This window comes from Saccostrea echinata, unplaced genomic scaffold, assembly GCF_033153115.1.
Source record: "Saccostrea echinata isolate AGI-Se365-2 ecotype Australia unplaced genomic scaffold, CSIRO_AGI_Sech_v1 ptg000064l, whole genome shotgun sequence".
Lineage (NCBI taxonomy): Eukaryota > Metazoa > Mollusca > Bivalvia > Ostreida > Ostreidae > Saccostrea > Saccostrea echinata.
Genome location: NW_026889813.1, coordinates 6,370,831 through 6,388,055, shown reverse-complemented (window position 1 = coordinate 6,388,055; position 17,225 = coordinate 6,370,831).

The following is a 17,225-nucleotide window of genomic DNA, read 5'->3' as shown; positions in this document are numbered from 1 at the left end:
GACCAGTGACAAGGTAAATTTATTTACGAGTTTCATTTTTATTTAACAAGCAGCTGTCTATGACCTCAAAAATCCTGGACTTTAATTTATTCTGCGGAAGTGTTGAAAAGTCGTATGGTTTGATGATATTGATTTTGGTAAAATTTTGTGATTTCAAATTTTCTAAAAGTTCCTTGTAGTTTTTTTTTTTTTAAGTATTCACTTCTTCTTGAATTTATTGTTGTACAGTACAGTTTCTCCTTCACCGCTGTTAATATTTTAAGAATATGCATTATCACGGAAATTTTTCACAAAGTCTGAAATATATCAATTTTCATTTTTAATCGGATTTATTTGGGTTTTTTTTATTTAGGCATACAGATTATAATCTTTTCCGTATGAAATTAAACAAATACGAGAATGAATTATTTGATAATACCAATATTGATAGGTTAATACCAATATTTTGCGCCTCAGCCTTTCTTATAGCTGTCGTCTGCTTAAACCAACCAAGCGACAGGAACATATGTAGTGAGGAAGTCAAACCAAATTACAAATGTAGTAGAATAATTCAATTTTCCAGTGTTATGTAAATAATAAGCTCTTGGAAGAATAGATAGGTCTACAATGAACTCAACAAGCTAGAAATTGACAAAAAGCTTTTCATTTTCGCGCCACAAATCTAGCATCCATCTGTTGAAACAATTACATAAATTTTTCACGACTGAGAAACTATTTTTCCCAGTCAGCTGCCTCTTGTACCTCCCACTACAAGAAACTTGACAGTCCTTTGCTTTTTTGATCCGTAACCCCGTTCATCGGACTGGAAGAGCAGACTCTTTGACGAAGGTTCGAAACATCGTATGCCATAATACCTTCAAACACGTTATCGTGAACCGGTCGAATATCCTTACAAAAGACACCAGTACAACTTCTTTTCTATCTTGCAGATAAACATTATACAAAGAGGGAAAATACATGGTCTATTTTGAATATTATACTTGATATTCTTTTTTTCAAATTGGACTCTCAAAGGCAAGCTGACTTAATTATGCAGAATCGTTTAATGAATCATGCAATACTATTTACGGTCATCGAATCGTTATTAATAATATTTGGATGATTGAAATTTTGCCGACAGAAGTTGAAGATGAGTTTTTCTTAGCAGACTTGATCGATGAGAACAGGTACTAACTGCTTATTTTTTCACTTCTAGTATGCATGCCTTCATGATCATTTCATGTGCAAAAAAAAGAAGAAGATATACTTGTACATTCAAAAGCTTGAACTGATTACTTGCAAACCCATATATAGCTAAGGAAACTTATATTTATTGCCTTTCAAAAGTCATGTTCTTTTAATTTTTTTAAAAAATCATATCAGATCAATATAAGATTTTTGGATAGATTCTTGGAAACTATTTACAAGCATTCAAGGTTCTGTCAACTCAAGTATTGCTTTCGACTAAAATCGTACCTTTTGACCAACCAAGTTGAAAGCCAAATCTGAAAGTCAACGATTGAATATCGGATGTGTCCGATTTTTAATCGACATTTTGATGAGAATAATGAAGTCACATTTCCTTTTCCTGCGATAAGAAGGGAGATACAGGGTAGGCAATTTATTCAACTAAATGATTTTCAATTTCACATATAAAAAAATTGTTTGGGTAATTAACTGAAAAAATACCAATTAACCCCAACGTTAAATGATTATAAATAACAAAACATTGACAGAAACAAATATTTACTACGTACGGTACTGCAAAGTCTTTATCTCGATCACTGGTATAAAATCAAAGTACTGAGAAGTACAGATCTAGAGAGCTGGGCTCATTTACAGAGTAGTGAACAAAGCCTGCTTTACATGAAACATACATTTACATTATAATAACAGATAAATAACGAGAAATTAAGACGCTAGAAGACCTAATACCAGGGTCGGAATTTATCAGGGTCAGAGTTAACCTGGCACCTCCGAATGTAAACAAACAGGTCAACCTGGTTTCCTCTCCTGCTTTTCTTTGGTTTTCTAGAGAACTAGGCTACGACAAAATGACCATCAAATAAACTTACGCATATGAATTAAACTGTTTGACTTAATACGTAAACGAGTATGTCCGGAAACATCCCGAATACGAGCGTTCAATATCGAACGCCCCGTAAACCAAAAAAAATGTCGTCTGGTCAACCGTTCAACGGCAATAGCGAATAGGAATATTTATGTAGAGAAGCAGCTAGGTAAGACGTGTCAATTTGCACACAAAATTGAAATTATTAATTAATACTTCAGTACCTATTAGTCTCAATAAAAACACCGATAAAAAAAATCATAATTTAACATATAGTAGTGAACTGGTGAACACTTGCAGGAAAGACGCTGATATTGGAGATTTTTAATTTGAGGAGGGATTCTTCTGGTGTTTATCATATTTAAAAATTAATGAAATTATCACAGATTCAAGAAGACAATGTCACTAAGTGATGACATCTATTGCATTATATTTGACTGTTTAATTAAAATGTCAAAGTCATGTCAAGGTCATTATAAAAAATATGATCTTTTAAATCCTTAACATCTAAATATAAAAGACATGTAAGCAAATATACTTTGAGTATTTCATTTAGTCAGAAACCAGACAAGAATCCCTCCTTAATTTTGGGTTATTAATTAAAATAATTAATATATAATATAAATTAATGGGAAACGTTTTAGCTATATAATAAAGGAGTTATTGAACTTAATTGGTGAACATTGGCACTCATTGGCTGTACAAATGCACTTATATTGTATAAGGCTTATACAATATAAGTGCATTTGTACAGCCAATGAGTGCCAATATTCACCAATATAAGTTCAATAACCCTATTTTAATAGCTACCCAACTTGGGTTGGGGCAGTTTACGCTTTATAAACCGCAATTAAGGCGGATTATAAAAAAACAAAAACGTAAACTGCATGTTCCAACCTAGGTTATACGGATATAACGGTTAGCTATTAAATTCATTCCTAATTTAATTTTCCATCATTAAGTGTAGAAAATAAGACAATTTCTCCTACAAAAATGCCTTCAAATTGTACATATTTCAAATGTAACATCAAGCGTATTGATACGTTTTTGTCGGCAGTCATTGTGACGTAGGCAACACAGGTTATACGATATAAACTAAATTTTTTTTATCCATCAAATGACGCGTTATAACCAAAATTAAATTATTTGTAATGGATATCGGCATGGGTAGCTCAGTGGGTATAGCACCTGACTAGTGATGCAGGCGTCCCGGGTTCGATTCCCGGTCCAGCCATACATTTTCTCCTTTCCTGTTACATATTTAGTGCCGTTGACCACCCCTGGACTTGCAGGTGAAAAATCCTGCCAGTGGCAAATAAGAACTTGGGTTGTGTCTCCGAGGGCGAAGACGATTAAGGAAGGAGGAATGTAATGGTTTGGGCCGTGGATATCGGCCTGGGTAGCTCAGTCGGTAGAACACCTGACTAATGATGCAGGGGTCCCGGGTTCGATTCCGGGCCAGCCATACAGTTACATATTATACAGTATCACACTTTTAGAGAAATACAATTTTTATAGCAATCTTGCCTTGAATAATGATGCTTACATGAATTGCATTAGCATGAAATGAATTTAGAACTTAGAAGAGATCCGTAATATCTGTTGATGATATGATCACATGCTTTTTACACTATATTTGCAGGGATTTACCAGTACCTTCTTAGGGGCCGAAATTCGGCCCCATTCCCAATTGAAAATGAGTTCAGTTTTTCCCAATTTGGCAGTATTTTTTCCCAATTGGTGAACAATGCTTTTATATTTAATTATCTTGGAAAAACACAAAGTAAAATCGTCCAAATGTCTGTAATTTTCATCTGTTTAACTCACTTAGCAAAGCTACAGTCATAACACATGTTTAAAAACACTGTAAAAACATCGCTAACTTGTAATCCGAATTTCCTCAGTTTTTCTGAAAATGGTGATATTGTGTAATTATGTAGATTTATTAAGTTATTTCTACCTACTGAATTGATCTAAGAGTGAATGGTAAGGACTGTAGGCATTATTTCAGATAGAAAAATATTTTTTTCAATGCATTAAAACATATTAAAAGAGGACTTTGAGAAAATGTGTACTTAGTATAATTTTTTTGCAGGAGGTTTATAATCTCCAGAAACAGATTCTTTTATGACCTAAATTGAAATCTAATTCACACATGTACTACCCTAAGTTGTATAAACACTTTATACTCATTTGAAGTAAATTTTACTTTTATTAGTCTATTATTCATAATTGCATGATCTTGTATGAAGATGGATCATATTTAATTGTCTGTTTGGTTGCCAAAATTAGGGTTCATGCTGAAATGTTAAATGAATAACACCTTAATACATGATTTAAGCAACACTTCTAATTTTTCCCAATTTCATCAAATAGCCGATAATTTTTCCCAATTCCCCAAAAATGGCATTTCCCAAAATAGGCTGATAAATCCCTGATTTGAGGGTTATCACAGAAAAACGCAAACATTTTCAATATGTTTTGTTTCACTGATATTATAAAAGCAAAAAATTGACATGCCCCATTTCAACATTTATTGAATACTGCATAGAATTTCAATAAAAAAATCTCCATAGATAATATTTTTTCTCAATTAAACAGATGTTGTCGCAACACTGACGACTTCAAAACATAGCTTGTGGCTATGAGATATCCCTTTCTTAGAAAGATATCTCTTTATTAAAGATTGTTTGATTGATTTATTGTACATGTATGTTGCTTTACGTCTCATTCAAAATTTTTTCACTCGTACACTGGTATAGAGACGTCACCATATACCTGTGAAAAACTTCACATTTAGACCTATATACTAGGCATTGAGGGCCATTGAGCAGTGAGGTTTCTTTATCGTGCCAACGACTACCGTGACACAGGAGCTCGGTTTTTTTTACATGTAGGTCTCATCCAAAAGACCCATGACTTTCACTTCTAGTGCCGGACACTTGGCAAAGGAACATTTACGGCGGCGCGGCGAACGAGAATCAAACCCAAACCTCCCGATCAGTTTTTTTTTTTTTTTTTTTTTTTTTTTTTTTTTTTTTTTTTTTAAAAAAGAGACGTCTCTTTAAAATAAGACATCTCTCTGTTATATAAAGAGAGATCTTATTTTTTGAATAAATGGTAAAAGGGTTTGCTATATGTGGCATTTGTGAATTAATCAGGAATCGTGCGTATTTAAAAGTTCGTTTGAAGCATAAGTCGACACTGCATTAAATTTTGATTTTCTATAAATTATCGAGTTATTAATTTCACACATACTAGAATTACCAAAAAGATCGCGGTATTGATTTTTTCAATTAACAATTTCCCAATCATGATCATATAAACCTAACTGCACAAATCGTGAACGGAGGTTTCCACATTTGACATCCAGTTCCTGTCTTTTAAGTTTGTCGTCAGTTTAGTGATCCAAAAATGCCAGTTCACCAATCAAAGAACCCCTTTTGCCACAAGTGTCCGAGACCTGTCTGTGTCGTTCTATCGTTTTGATCTCTATTCCTGTACGGACAGGAGTCATACCCCGCTCAACACAGTACTGCATGATAATTTGATGCGCTGCATTATATTGCCAATACCATTTTTTTGACAATATCTAATGAAAAGTGTCTGTATATGTCATGTCATATTTTGTCATTTATGATGTAAAATTAATGAATTCTTACACATGAGTACTCCAGATCATAGTTTTTAAATGAATATAAATTTTGCAACATTTCAGCATTACCCAGTAATAAATAATTCATGGCTGTCAATGCTATTTTTAAATGTGAAACACTGATGCCCCCGTATGGCAGCTTATGGTGAAGGTTAAAGTTTCTCAAATGCAAGTCAAACTACAGGGTCAAGGTCAAGAAATAAAAAATGTTGTTACCCAAAGAAAAGTCATGTCTCAGGGAATATAACGGTGAAATATGAAAGCCCTAGCACCAAACATTAAAAAGTTATGGTGAAGGTTAAAGTTTTTTGAAAAGTAAGTCAAGGTCAAGTTCAAATTGTCAAAATTAATGGTGCTCAAGGAAAGGTCTTTTCACAAGAAATACACTTGTGAAATATGAAAGCCGTATCACTAACCATCCAAAAGTTATGGACAAGGTTTATGTTTTTCCAAAAGTAGGTCAAACTCCAAGGTCAAGGTCATGGAGTCATATCTAATGAGAGGTCTTGTCACAAGAAATACACCTGTGAAATATGAAAGCCCCATCACCAACCATTTAAAAGTTATGGACAAAGTTAAAGTTTTTTAAAAGTAGGTCATACTCCAAGGTCAAGGTCATAAGGTCAAAATTGTTGATATCCAATGAAAGGTCTAGTCAGAAGAAATACACATGTTGAATATTAAAGTCATAGTTCCAACCAATCAAAAGTGTTAACATTTTCAATTTTTTAACTGCTGGTTTTCAGAACCTGAAAAACGGACTACTTTAAGTACCTCTGAAAATGATATAGTCTTCGTTTGCATTTTCCGGATTGCTCTACCAAGAAAACTTGTATGCATGCTTTAAATCATATATCTAATCGTTCCTCCAACACCTTCAAATCCAAAATAAACGTATTCTAAAATCAAGATTCGGATTAGACACATTCCTGTGTGATCAGTTTCAATTTTCGCGTATATCTTATAATCTCCTTTTTTTTTACTCCTACATATGCTCCTAGAAATTATTCTAGCTATTTCATAACTTATCGCCTTAAAGCCACAGTTTTTCTCGTGCATATCATCTATTTATTCACAAGACAGATGAAATTTCTAACAAATGCTATATCTCGTCCTCGTGGAATAACCTCGATATTGTTCCATTGAACCGTCAACTCTTCAACGTCTTTGACCGTTGATGAAAGTTATTAGGCATTGTGGTCAAAGAATTTTATCCATAAGATGCTTTGCTATTTTAAACTCTCTGTGTTTTAGATAAAAAAAATAACGATTATAGACAAATAATCTTGATTAAAACTTAATTTAATTAACTGAATTTAAAAGATTTTCTAAATTATTCATCTTGAAATAAATAACAAACTAAATGAAAGAGAAAATTTGGTCTCTACAGTCATTCTCTATGAACTTATTTTAAAGAACCACGCACGCTAACTTTCGATTCCCGCCTATATTTTGCACCCACTTAATTCAATATAAATGGCAGTTTGGCCATTAAAACTTAATTGAATGCAAAGAAGAGTTCTTATTAATTGATTGATAATTTTATAACCACTGTCAAAAACTTAATTGCTCTAATTTAAGACTCTTTTCAAAAGGGGGGTTGAAAATTTTATCCATTGAAACCAGGCTTCAAAAATCGCTAGATTTTCAAAAACGCATAGAAATGGCTAAATGACGCTTAAATCTTCCTGTATGTTTAACTTATGTGAAATTCAATATAAAAGATTGATAAAAGACTTATTTTATTTGTAATTTCATTTAAAATTGGTAATAAGATGACCAGTTTTGCAGTTTTTGTCTATAAACATATGTTCCCCATCCCCTCGGGTGAAACAACAAAAGCTTTGGTAGGAATTTGTGAAATAACAATTCATAAAACCCATAAAAAGGAATTTTTATTTCACGGGGGAGAGAGAGAGAGAGAGAGAGAGAGAGAGAGAGAGAGAGAGAGATGTTTTAAAAAATATTTTCCGTTTTCCGTTGATTTCTATAGTGAAAAACGATATTTTCACCAAAGTTAAAGAGTTATCTCTCTTTGTTTTCCATAATAAGTTATGTTTTATGAAAATTCATATTAATGTCTATGAAAAATCATTCAAATATATTAACTTTTGAAATTTGACTTGGAGGTAGGCGGCAGAACAATACTATCGTTCGCAGTTCTTCTTACAACTAATACTTGTATTCGTTCAGTTAATCTTATAAAATTGATCACATAAAAGAAACATGTACTGGCAGAAAACTTTCGAAAAATGCTATCAGCACTTAATATATATTTATCCATATCTATTTCTGATCACAGATAATATGGATGTTATCAATTATTACTCATGAAATAAATGTCATGTCCTTAGTTTTGTCATGGATATGTAATCCTTGTGACAAGACTTTCCTTTTGATACCAACAATTGTAATCCATTGACTTTGACCTTGGAGTTTGACCTACTTTTGAAAAATTCTAACCTTGGTCATAACTTTTAAACGATTGGTGCTAAGGCTTTCACATATGTGTATATCTTGTGAGAAGGCTTTTCCTTGGGCGCCATTAATTTTGACCATTTGACTTTGACCTTGGTGTTTGACTTACTTTTGAAAAACTTTAACCTTTTCCATATCTATTCAATGGATGCTGCTAGGCCTTTCATATTTCACAGGTTTATTCCTCGAGACAAGACCTTACTTTGGGTACCAAAATATTTGATATGCATTTGAGAAATTTTAACCTTTGCTATAAGTTGCCATACGGGGGCATCGGTGTTTCACAAACACATCTTTTTTTTTAGATTTTGATCAAACATGTCCTTTTTGTGCGATTCAAGTACAGAGGAGAAATCAAATTGAGGCTGACGGGGTCATTATGGTAGACTTTAAAGTAATATACAATAATGTCTAGGTTGTTAATTTATAAGTGGGCAAAGTTCGAACTACTTGTTCAACAATTATTAAAATAACGATTATTTCACGGTTAATATTTTAAATTTGTAAATGTAAATCAGCAAAATTAACATTTATTATGACATAGCTCAGTTAATTGCTCATCGATCATCTTGTCTTGTAACTCATGAACTGAAAAGAAAACTGGACCGTTTATTCAGCAATAGATTATAGTGCTGTCTTTGACTAAGTATCTTTTCGCGAATGTTCCATGACTTTCGTTTCTAAATTGAGTACACTTTTTTAAAGAAAAAAAATGACTCGTAAGCATAATTATTTTCTAGACGTCTTCTCGTTCCCAGGAATTATTGTTGACACGAAAAAAAGATCACATAATTCATTGTAGAATACATTCATTTCAGTCTTTATTATTTTGTACACTGATTTAGATTCTGTATTTCACAACAAGTCCACAACTACATATTGTACCATGAAAATCTAATATATAGAAGATTCATTATAAAAACACAATCACATCTTTAAAAAAAAATGTCTACTTTCGATGGCCCTTCAAGTTCGTTTGAAATTTTCATAAAGTTGTTTGATCGTGGCCTCCAGCGGGCAACTCTCAGCGTCTGGTGGTCACAGACCGTATTGATGTTGCATTTGTAGCATTAACTTTACATTTTTATTAATCAGTTAGACCGTATTACATGCATATGACGCTCCAGAAAGCTCAACTAGAAAGGGATTACTCCGACGCTGAAGTCGTGATTAAAGGCCGGAGTCCGAGGACGAGGAAATATAATCCTTAATTGATTTAATTTTGTTTCATTTTCCTGCGGATTGCCCCCAAGGATCATTGGTTTTTAATATGTAAAACATCCAGTTTCCAGGCCATTTAGCAACATTTTCATAATCTCTCTTATTTAGCTTTAGATGAGGATTGACGCGATGTGAAGTTCGTCCATTATGGCCTCTGTAACCTTTTATTTTCTGATGAGCACGAGGACCAAAGAAAGTGGGTCACTAGAGCGGTTCTGCGAAATACTAGTAAATAAATTATATGTATGAAAGAAAATATGTCAGCTGAAAAAGGATCGAGCAATCTATGAGGAAGTTTTGTAACTGAGTGATAACGATAACCCATAAAACGCAACGACCTCTGTGCTGAGCAACAACACAGTGTACATGGTTGTCCATAGAATGTAAAATAAGCATTCTGTGAGTATTGCTGAAGCAGTGCATGTCCCCAACGGAGTAATTAATCTTTACATTGCAAACATTTATATGGACAGATATCGATATTTTGTAGAATATATAACGTTTTTAGTTTATTATATAAAAGTCATGGCATGAATTATATGGTATAGTAATGTGAAGTTGAGTAAAGTATAAAGGAAATATAATTGTGCAGAAAGTTTTCGACGGCAACAGAATCTTGTAAATCAAAGTTTAAATAATCTTTTGGAGCTTCTTTATTCAAAACGTTGTATCATACCCAACTGAATCCTATGAAATTTAAGCAAACTAAAATGATTGATTCCAGAAATATCCAACCACATTTCTCTAAGTCACCAAAGAATGGCTCAAAAATACCTGAATGCTTTATGCTTTGGATCTCGATGCTGGACCAAATATCATTGTTTTTTTTATAATCACAAGGTAAACATTAAATGATTTTTTTTAATTTATGTGCTATCATAATACACATTTAAAACAAAATATCTAATCCCTACCTCCGAATAATTCCAAAGAAATGAGGAGTGACATACGGATGGACAGACATATAGACAAACGCCGGGCAAAGTGATCCCTGCTCTTTAGGTGACACAAAAAGACAAACCAATGCAGACTGCTGTACATACTTATCCTGAAATGAAGGGATATGATAATATTTGTTATATGCCTGATGTTCGACTACTCCATATTGTAAATGGGAATTGGCCACATCCATGCATATTCCAAACGATGGGCAATCGAGACTGCTTCGGTTAGTTTATCGTCTGATTGGATTTGGAGAGGGTATTTATATAAACTGTTGCCCAATCAAACTAGACTTATATAAACAAAATATTTTTTTGAATTTATTATATTTGGTTTTAAAGCAAACGAAAAAGTTAAAGTTGTAAATGCATTCTTTGTTTTGTTATTGTGAGAATGAACGGTTGCAACCATTGCAGAAAAAATACATTTGTCATGATATTTTTCATTGATGGAAGCTCCCATTGCTGAAGATGTCTTTCAAACAGGTGACTTTAAAAAAGTCGATTCCAATACTTGATATCACGATTACTTAAGTTAATGGAACTCTTTCGCGATGAAGGTAGGAAACGTCTGTTAGCTGGATAAAATGTGCTGTTGCATACATCGAGTATTGTGGATTTTTAAAGGGCAGATAAAAAAGTCCTGGTGAAATATCTTGTGGAACATTCGCTGAACCCCGCTAATAAAACTTAAAAGAAGCTAGACAGTCCTCTTGTGTTACATTTTTATTGATACTTTTCACTAGGCTGACTCTTCTAATTAAATTCAGCTACATGTATTTCTTTCTGATTGCCAATGATCGTTACTTTTTGGATACCGATAAAAAACTCTAAACATTCCAAATAAGACAACCTTCTACATGTATTTGAAGTCTTTGCAATACATTGCACATGTTCGAATCATTCTATTGTAACGCCCTAGGAATCTCACGAGATTTAGAGTTTCCTCGACTTCGCTGCAAAAGAGCGACATTAAGTTAGATAACTGTGACTTAATCGCGATACTAATTCTTTAATATAGAGTTAATGGATTGATTAAAGGAAGTGATTTTCATCAGAAAAAAGGAGAAAATATTCAGTGGATGTAAATATAATCATATACAATCATTTTCCTACTTGAATACATTGTATTTATCGAAATTCCAAATCTAAAAAAATATTTTGATGTATTGTGCAGGTGACACCCAACGACCAAAAATCGAAGTGTTTTGCTCTTGTTGACTTTGGTGTCTTGTATACATTTCCTTCCACTCGTTCTTTTACTAAGTAATCAGTCACGAGACGCGGAGACTGGTCTTTTGTAAACCGAGGACTCGTGTTGCAATAGGTACATGTACTTGTACTGGCACGAAAAAGATCCTTCACTGTTCAAAGGCCATAAGAGTCGAATGCATGTCGAAATTTGCAATCTTTAAAGTCATTTGATGGTCTCTCATCATAAGCGAAAAATTCTCAACGTGAGGTAAATGAAACAAACAGCAATGACTACTCTGAGTACGTTGATAAGTAAAATTTAAAACATTCAAAGTTTCAAATTTCTTCAATTTTTACTCATTATTGATAATTATATGTTTAAGACCTATTATTCCATTAAAAAAGATTTTTAACCCTTCTAGGCTGAAAACTTCAAATTGGATGGTTCTGACCATTTTATAAACCTTTCTACTCGTTTACAAAGAAAAGTTTGATGATTTTAACCTCTATATGCTATGGAATATAGTAGCATTTAAAAATTTAATTTAATTTTTTTTTTTTTTTTTTTTTTGATGTGTGTGCATTTGTTTGTTTGTTTATTTTATTTGGGGGAGGGTTGTTTGGGTTTTGTTTGTTTATTTGCAACACAACACAACACAACACAAACTAAACAAAACAATTTTAGTTGTCAGACTTAAAAAACGCATTTTTGTCTCCTCATTATTTAAACATCGTTCGCAGTCGTTGCTGTACAGTAGATCACCAAATTTTTGTAATGCCCCATTTTTGCGAGATAGGTTATCAATGTTGGTATATATAAGCGAGAAAAATTTTCACGAATTCTGATTATTGTTCTGTATAATCTATATTAAATAAAAAATTTTCGCGAGCAGATTGTCTCGTGTAATTACGCGAAAATCAAGTTCTCGCAAATTTCGCAATTAAAAAGTGATTCATTTAATTCCTTTTTGATTTATTTACAGTTTTTATGAGATTAACAATGTATTAAAATAATATTTCCATATAAACATTTAGAGAATACATGTACTACTTTTCACTTCATTACATCCAGCTGTGCTTTAATTGGACTATAATCTTAAAGATAATCTTTTGATTCGTTAAGAAATAAGGGAACAAAACAGGCCACAAATTCCCTCCTTGTCTAACATTAATATTGCAAATTTTAAACGTTGGTTTTAATTATTTTAAATTTTGATTTTATGTCTATTTTTGATCATTTCTAAAAAAAATTATTCGACATTCTCTCCAAATATGCTTAAAACTTATTCATTTAAAAAATAATTAAAAACACAAAATGGTCTGAAATTCAAACTGTGAATAGCAATTAATTTAATTGGAGAAATAATTTAAAACATAACCTCTAACTAACACACAAACTCCAAAATAATAATAATTAAAACAAAATCAAAAACAAAAAACACCTACACCCAGAAATTGTACCAAAAAAAAAAAATAAACAAAAGAACAAAAGATGGTGAAAGATAGAAGAACTTAATGTTTGTGTGTTTGTATGTCATTTAACTTATTATAAAATTAAAACTAAAAATCAAGTATCCGCCCCTAAAAAAAAATTCTGAATATGTATGCCATAGTTATTTAGGCTCTACATAGTAGGTTGGTCATATTCATCATTTTTGTAAAAAACATATTTTGTCTTTGGAAGTACATACTTTCGTTCTGAGAAGAAAGTGTTCGAATAAAGTTTCTAGTAAAGTGTATAAATGCAAGTATCTCTAAGTCCTGTGCAAAAGGTATTCTGCATTTTTCGTTGTTTTATAGCCAGCTGATAGATTTATCATTGTTGAACACAAAATCATGTAAATACATGTAGGAGCCAATATCGTAATGCATGTATAGACTGAGTGCATTCTATTGTATAATACCTAAAATTAAGTTTTGATATATATTAATTGAAATATTACCGGTAATCATTAGATGCACCATCACCAGTTGCTAGAACCAATTAACAAAGACCATAGACCAAAATCACGAGTGAGTGATATGAACACTATTACAGTATTCAAGTCATCTGCAACCATTTTATCTTGTATATAGTTCATTGAAATTCAAAATGTGCTATGCAATACCACTGTTTTTCATAGCTTTGGTTCATATGATTAAGTGAAGTTATATTTTTAGTTTCTGTCTGTACAATCTGCTGCATATGTAACGTGACAGAATTAGAAGCTATACGATAAACGTCTTACCATCAACTCACTAATTATGATTATTCCATGTACATGTACACGCATTTATTACCGATTGCATTGATGTTCATTTTAATTTATCGGTAAGAGACAATGGAAACACAATTATAAATATTGCTTGTACTCTGAAAAAGTTAATAGTTTGGGTTATCTTATTCCATCTGTGGATATAATAAGCTGGTCCAAACTTTTCCTTGGGGATATAATTACCTTTTTCCATAGTCACTTTTTGATGAATGATGTCATTTTTCTTCTCTAAACTTGGAAATATTTATTTTCTAGAACTCTTTTAAATCAAATTTAATGGTGAACGTTTCTACTGCGGTTGAATTCTTCATTTATCACAGAAAAAATAAACATATGCTAGAACGCGAAACCTATTAGAAAAAATTTAGTGATGTAAGTTTTGTAAATTGTAACATCTTCATGCCTGCATGGTATTAAATTGTAAATTTAATTTCCTATTTGTATATTTGATAAATAATTCCACGCCCTATATTAATCAGATTAAAAAAAAATGGTTCTTTTCTATAGGTCCAAGAACTTTACATGCAACACATGAATCCTGATATCTCAACATCTATGTACTTAGTGCTGTAAACCAAACGCTAGAAATAAATTCAGAATATATCAATTTTTTCTGCTTGAAAGAATATATATGCAAATGTGATGAACACGTTAAGAAAGGAGTACCAAGATCTCTATTTCTTTAATCTATGTGTTTATTTATAACTCGCAGCAAGAATACATCAGAAGAAGGTGGCATTTTAATGTATATATGAAATGATATCTATGTGTGTGTTTTTCACCTGCCAGTTGTGCTATTTTTCTGTTCTTTCCAATTAACCTTATGATCCTCTCACCTTTCTCACTTAAATGTTGAAAGCCTCGGATACTTCTCGGTGGTCTTTGCAGACCCACAAATTCTTCCCGGTTGAATCACAGCGCCCAGAACGAGGCTTACATTTCCTTAATTTGAGTGAGTTTATTAAAAACTTATATTTTCTGTTCATCGAACAGACTCAACAAAGAGACCAATGCAGTGAAAATCTTATAGATTTTTTTTCCTCAAATTTTCTCCCAACAGGATACGATAGATGTGGACGATCAAAGAGCATTCCGGCAAACATTAGTTCGCATCATTTGCTCCTCATTTTAATCCTCTTTGACATCTTCCGGTAGCTTGAATTTTGTATGAACATCCTCTTTAATATTGATTCATCATTTAAATAAATTTAACTTTATATACTTAAACTTTAAAGGATTTGGAAATTGGAACCCCATCGATATAAAGAAGGTTTTAGAAAAGGACCCCTAGATATTAAGATGCGGGTGATTGTTTCTGAAGTAAGTAGAAAATCTAAAAATTGAAATTTTCAAACGATATTTTTGAAAAATAAAAAATAAGTGTTTTATAGGATGTAGCTTATGGATTAAAGTATTATGATTTTATAAGCAGATGTTCTAGATGTTTATCAATTTTTATTTAGCATCCCCACGTCGCGAACAGTTATAAGTGGATTAATATTAGAAGTTTAAAATGAATAAAAAGTTTATAAAGTCTTTGTAAACCAGTAGTTAACAGATATCACACAGTTAAGAAATTGTTTCGATTTCCTTTAATCTCAAAATTTTATCATCCAGAGAGAATTGTATTTTTCTCCCAATTCTTCTTTCATTATTAGATTTATTAATATTCTATTTAATTTATTTTTCCACGTTTTCTCAAGTAATAAATAATGATTTTATTACGTATATGTCTCTATATAAAGAAAATGAAATCAATTGGTGATGCTTTTATAGAATTTTTAATATTATTTTAAGATATTCACCATTCACTCCATAGTTTTGAATCTTTACGAGTTTATTTTAAAATGTCTTGCAATGATTTATAAAACAAAATTCTTATAATTATTCTTAACGCTGCAATATTTACTTCATGTTTTCACCAACTTTTAACTTTGATAAGACGTTTTACTGTAATATGTGTCTTTTTTATCATTTGAAATTGTGAAGATATCCAAATGAATGAAAATTAATTATTAATTTTTTTTTTTTTTTTGCTTAAGTAACGTGACATTGAAAATAAATGAATAGATTTATCAATTTGGAGACTAATTTGTTTTTTAATTATTTCTCATTCAACTTCACGTTAAACATATTTTTTTTATTCTATAATTTAAAGGATTTGGTTGATATTGATTAAAACATTAGCTTTGGAATTACTTGGAAAGTTCAATTGCAAATACTTTTTAAAGAGAAAATTAAAATATTATACTTAGAACTTGCTGTTAGTTTTTTTTTAGAGGATTCCCCTTAGAAATTCAAATTTCAAGTTTTTTGGATATTGTATTATTAATGTATAATGATATGCATGTTTATGTTTTTTTGATTAAAACATTTTTTGTTTTACATCTTTTGTTTTTTCTACATGTACAAAGATAAGGAAACATGTAGAAATCTGAGTATTTTTTTAAAATTTTCCTGAAAGTCATACAATGTATAATTCTTGTTTATTTGGCATAATAATATGTTATTTTAATTCAATTCTTGAAAGTCCTTTTATTGAAGAAAGAACCAATAAAAACAATGAGTACTGCAAAAATCTGAATTTTCCCTGCGTTTTTTATTAACATATTTCAAAACCAAAAAAAAATCTTAGTTCTATAACATTTGTCAAATTTTCAAAAAAAATTATAAGAAAAATTTAAAAAGAAAAGAACAAAACAAAAACAATAATGCAAACATACCAGGAATGACCCAAAAATAAATAAATAAATGAGAACTTTAACAAAAAATAAAATTTTATCAAATACATGTAATTTAACAGAAAAATACACCTTATCCTCAATTTATTTAAAGTTATAAGAAGTAAACAAATTGTGCATTAAAGGTAAAATGTTATCCTACTACATGTAGTAATAAAATTGATATTTGAATTGGGAACAGTGTATATTTCAGGGAGAGGACAAGTTGAAAAATGATGACGTAATTATGTGAAATACTCAATCCATAAATATTGTTTATTGATTTTATATATAGTTCCCATGCACAGTAAACGATGAAGTTAAGAAATTATTGTAATCCACAAACACCTATATTAAGTAGATTGTCAATTTTAATAATAAAAAAAAATAGTGACGTACTTTGGTCTTGATGCACGAAAAATCCAGGTTTTTATGTTTTTTTCGGGTTTCTTGTAAATAAATTTATTGATTTCAAGTAGTCACATTTCTTTCGTATCGGATGACGTTGTTTACATGTTAACCTACTTCTGCATCACGCGTGCGGTCAATCGGTGCTTTTCAGTGTTGCGCTGTGTAGGCGTAGGAAAAAGTAGTTCATGCAAAGAAAGGACTAATTACCCCAAACATAACTTCCTGGCAGTAATCTATCAGATTGGTTCTGTAAAAAGGGCATTCTCAGATAATCAAGGCCAGAAAAGTTTGTTTTGGATA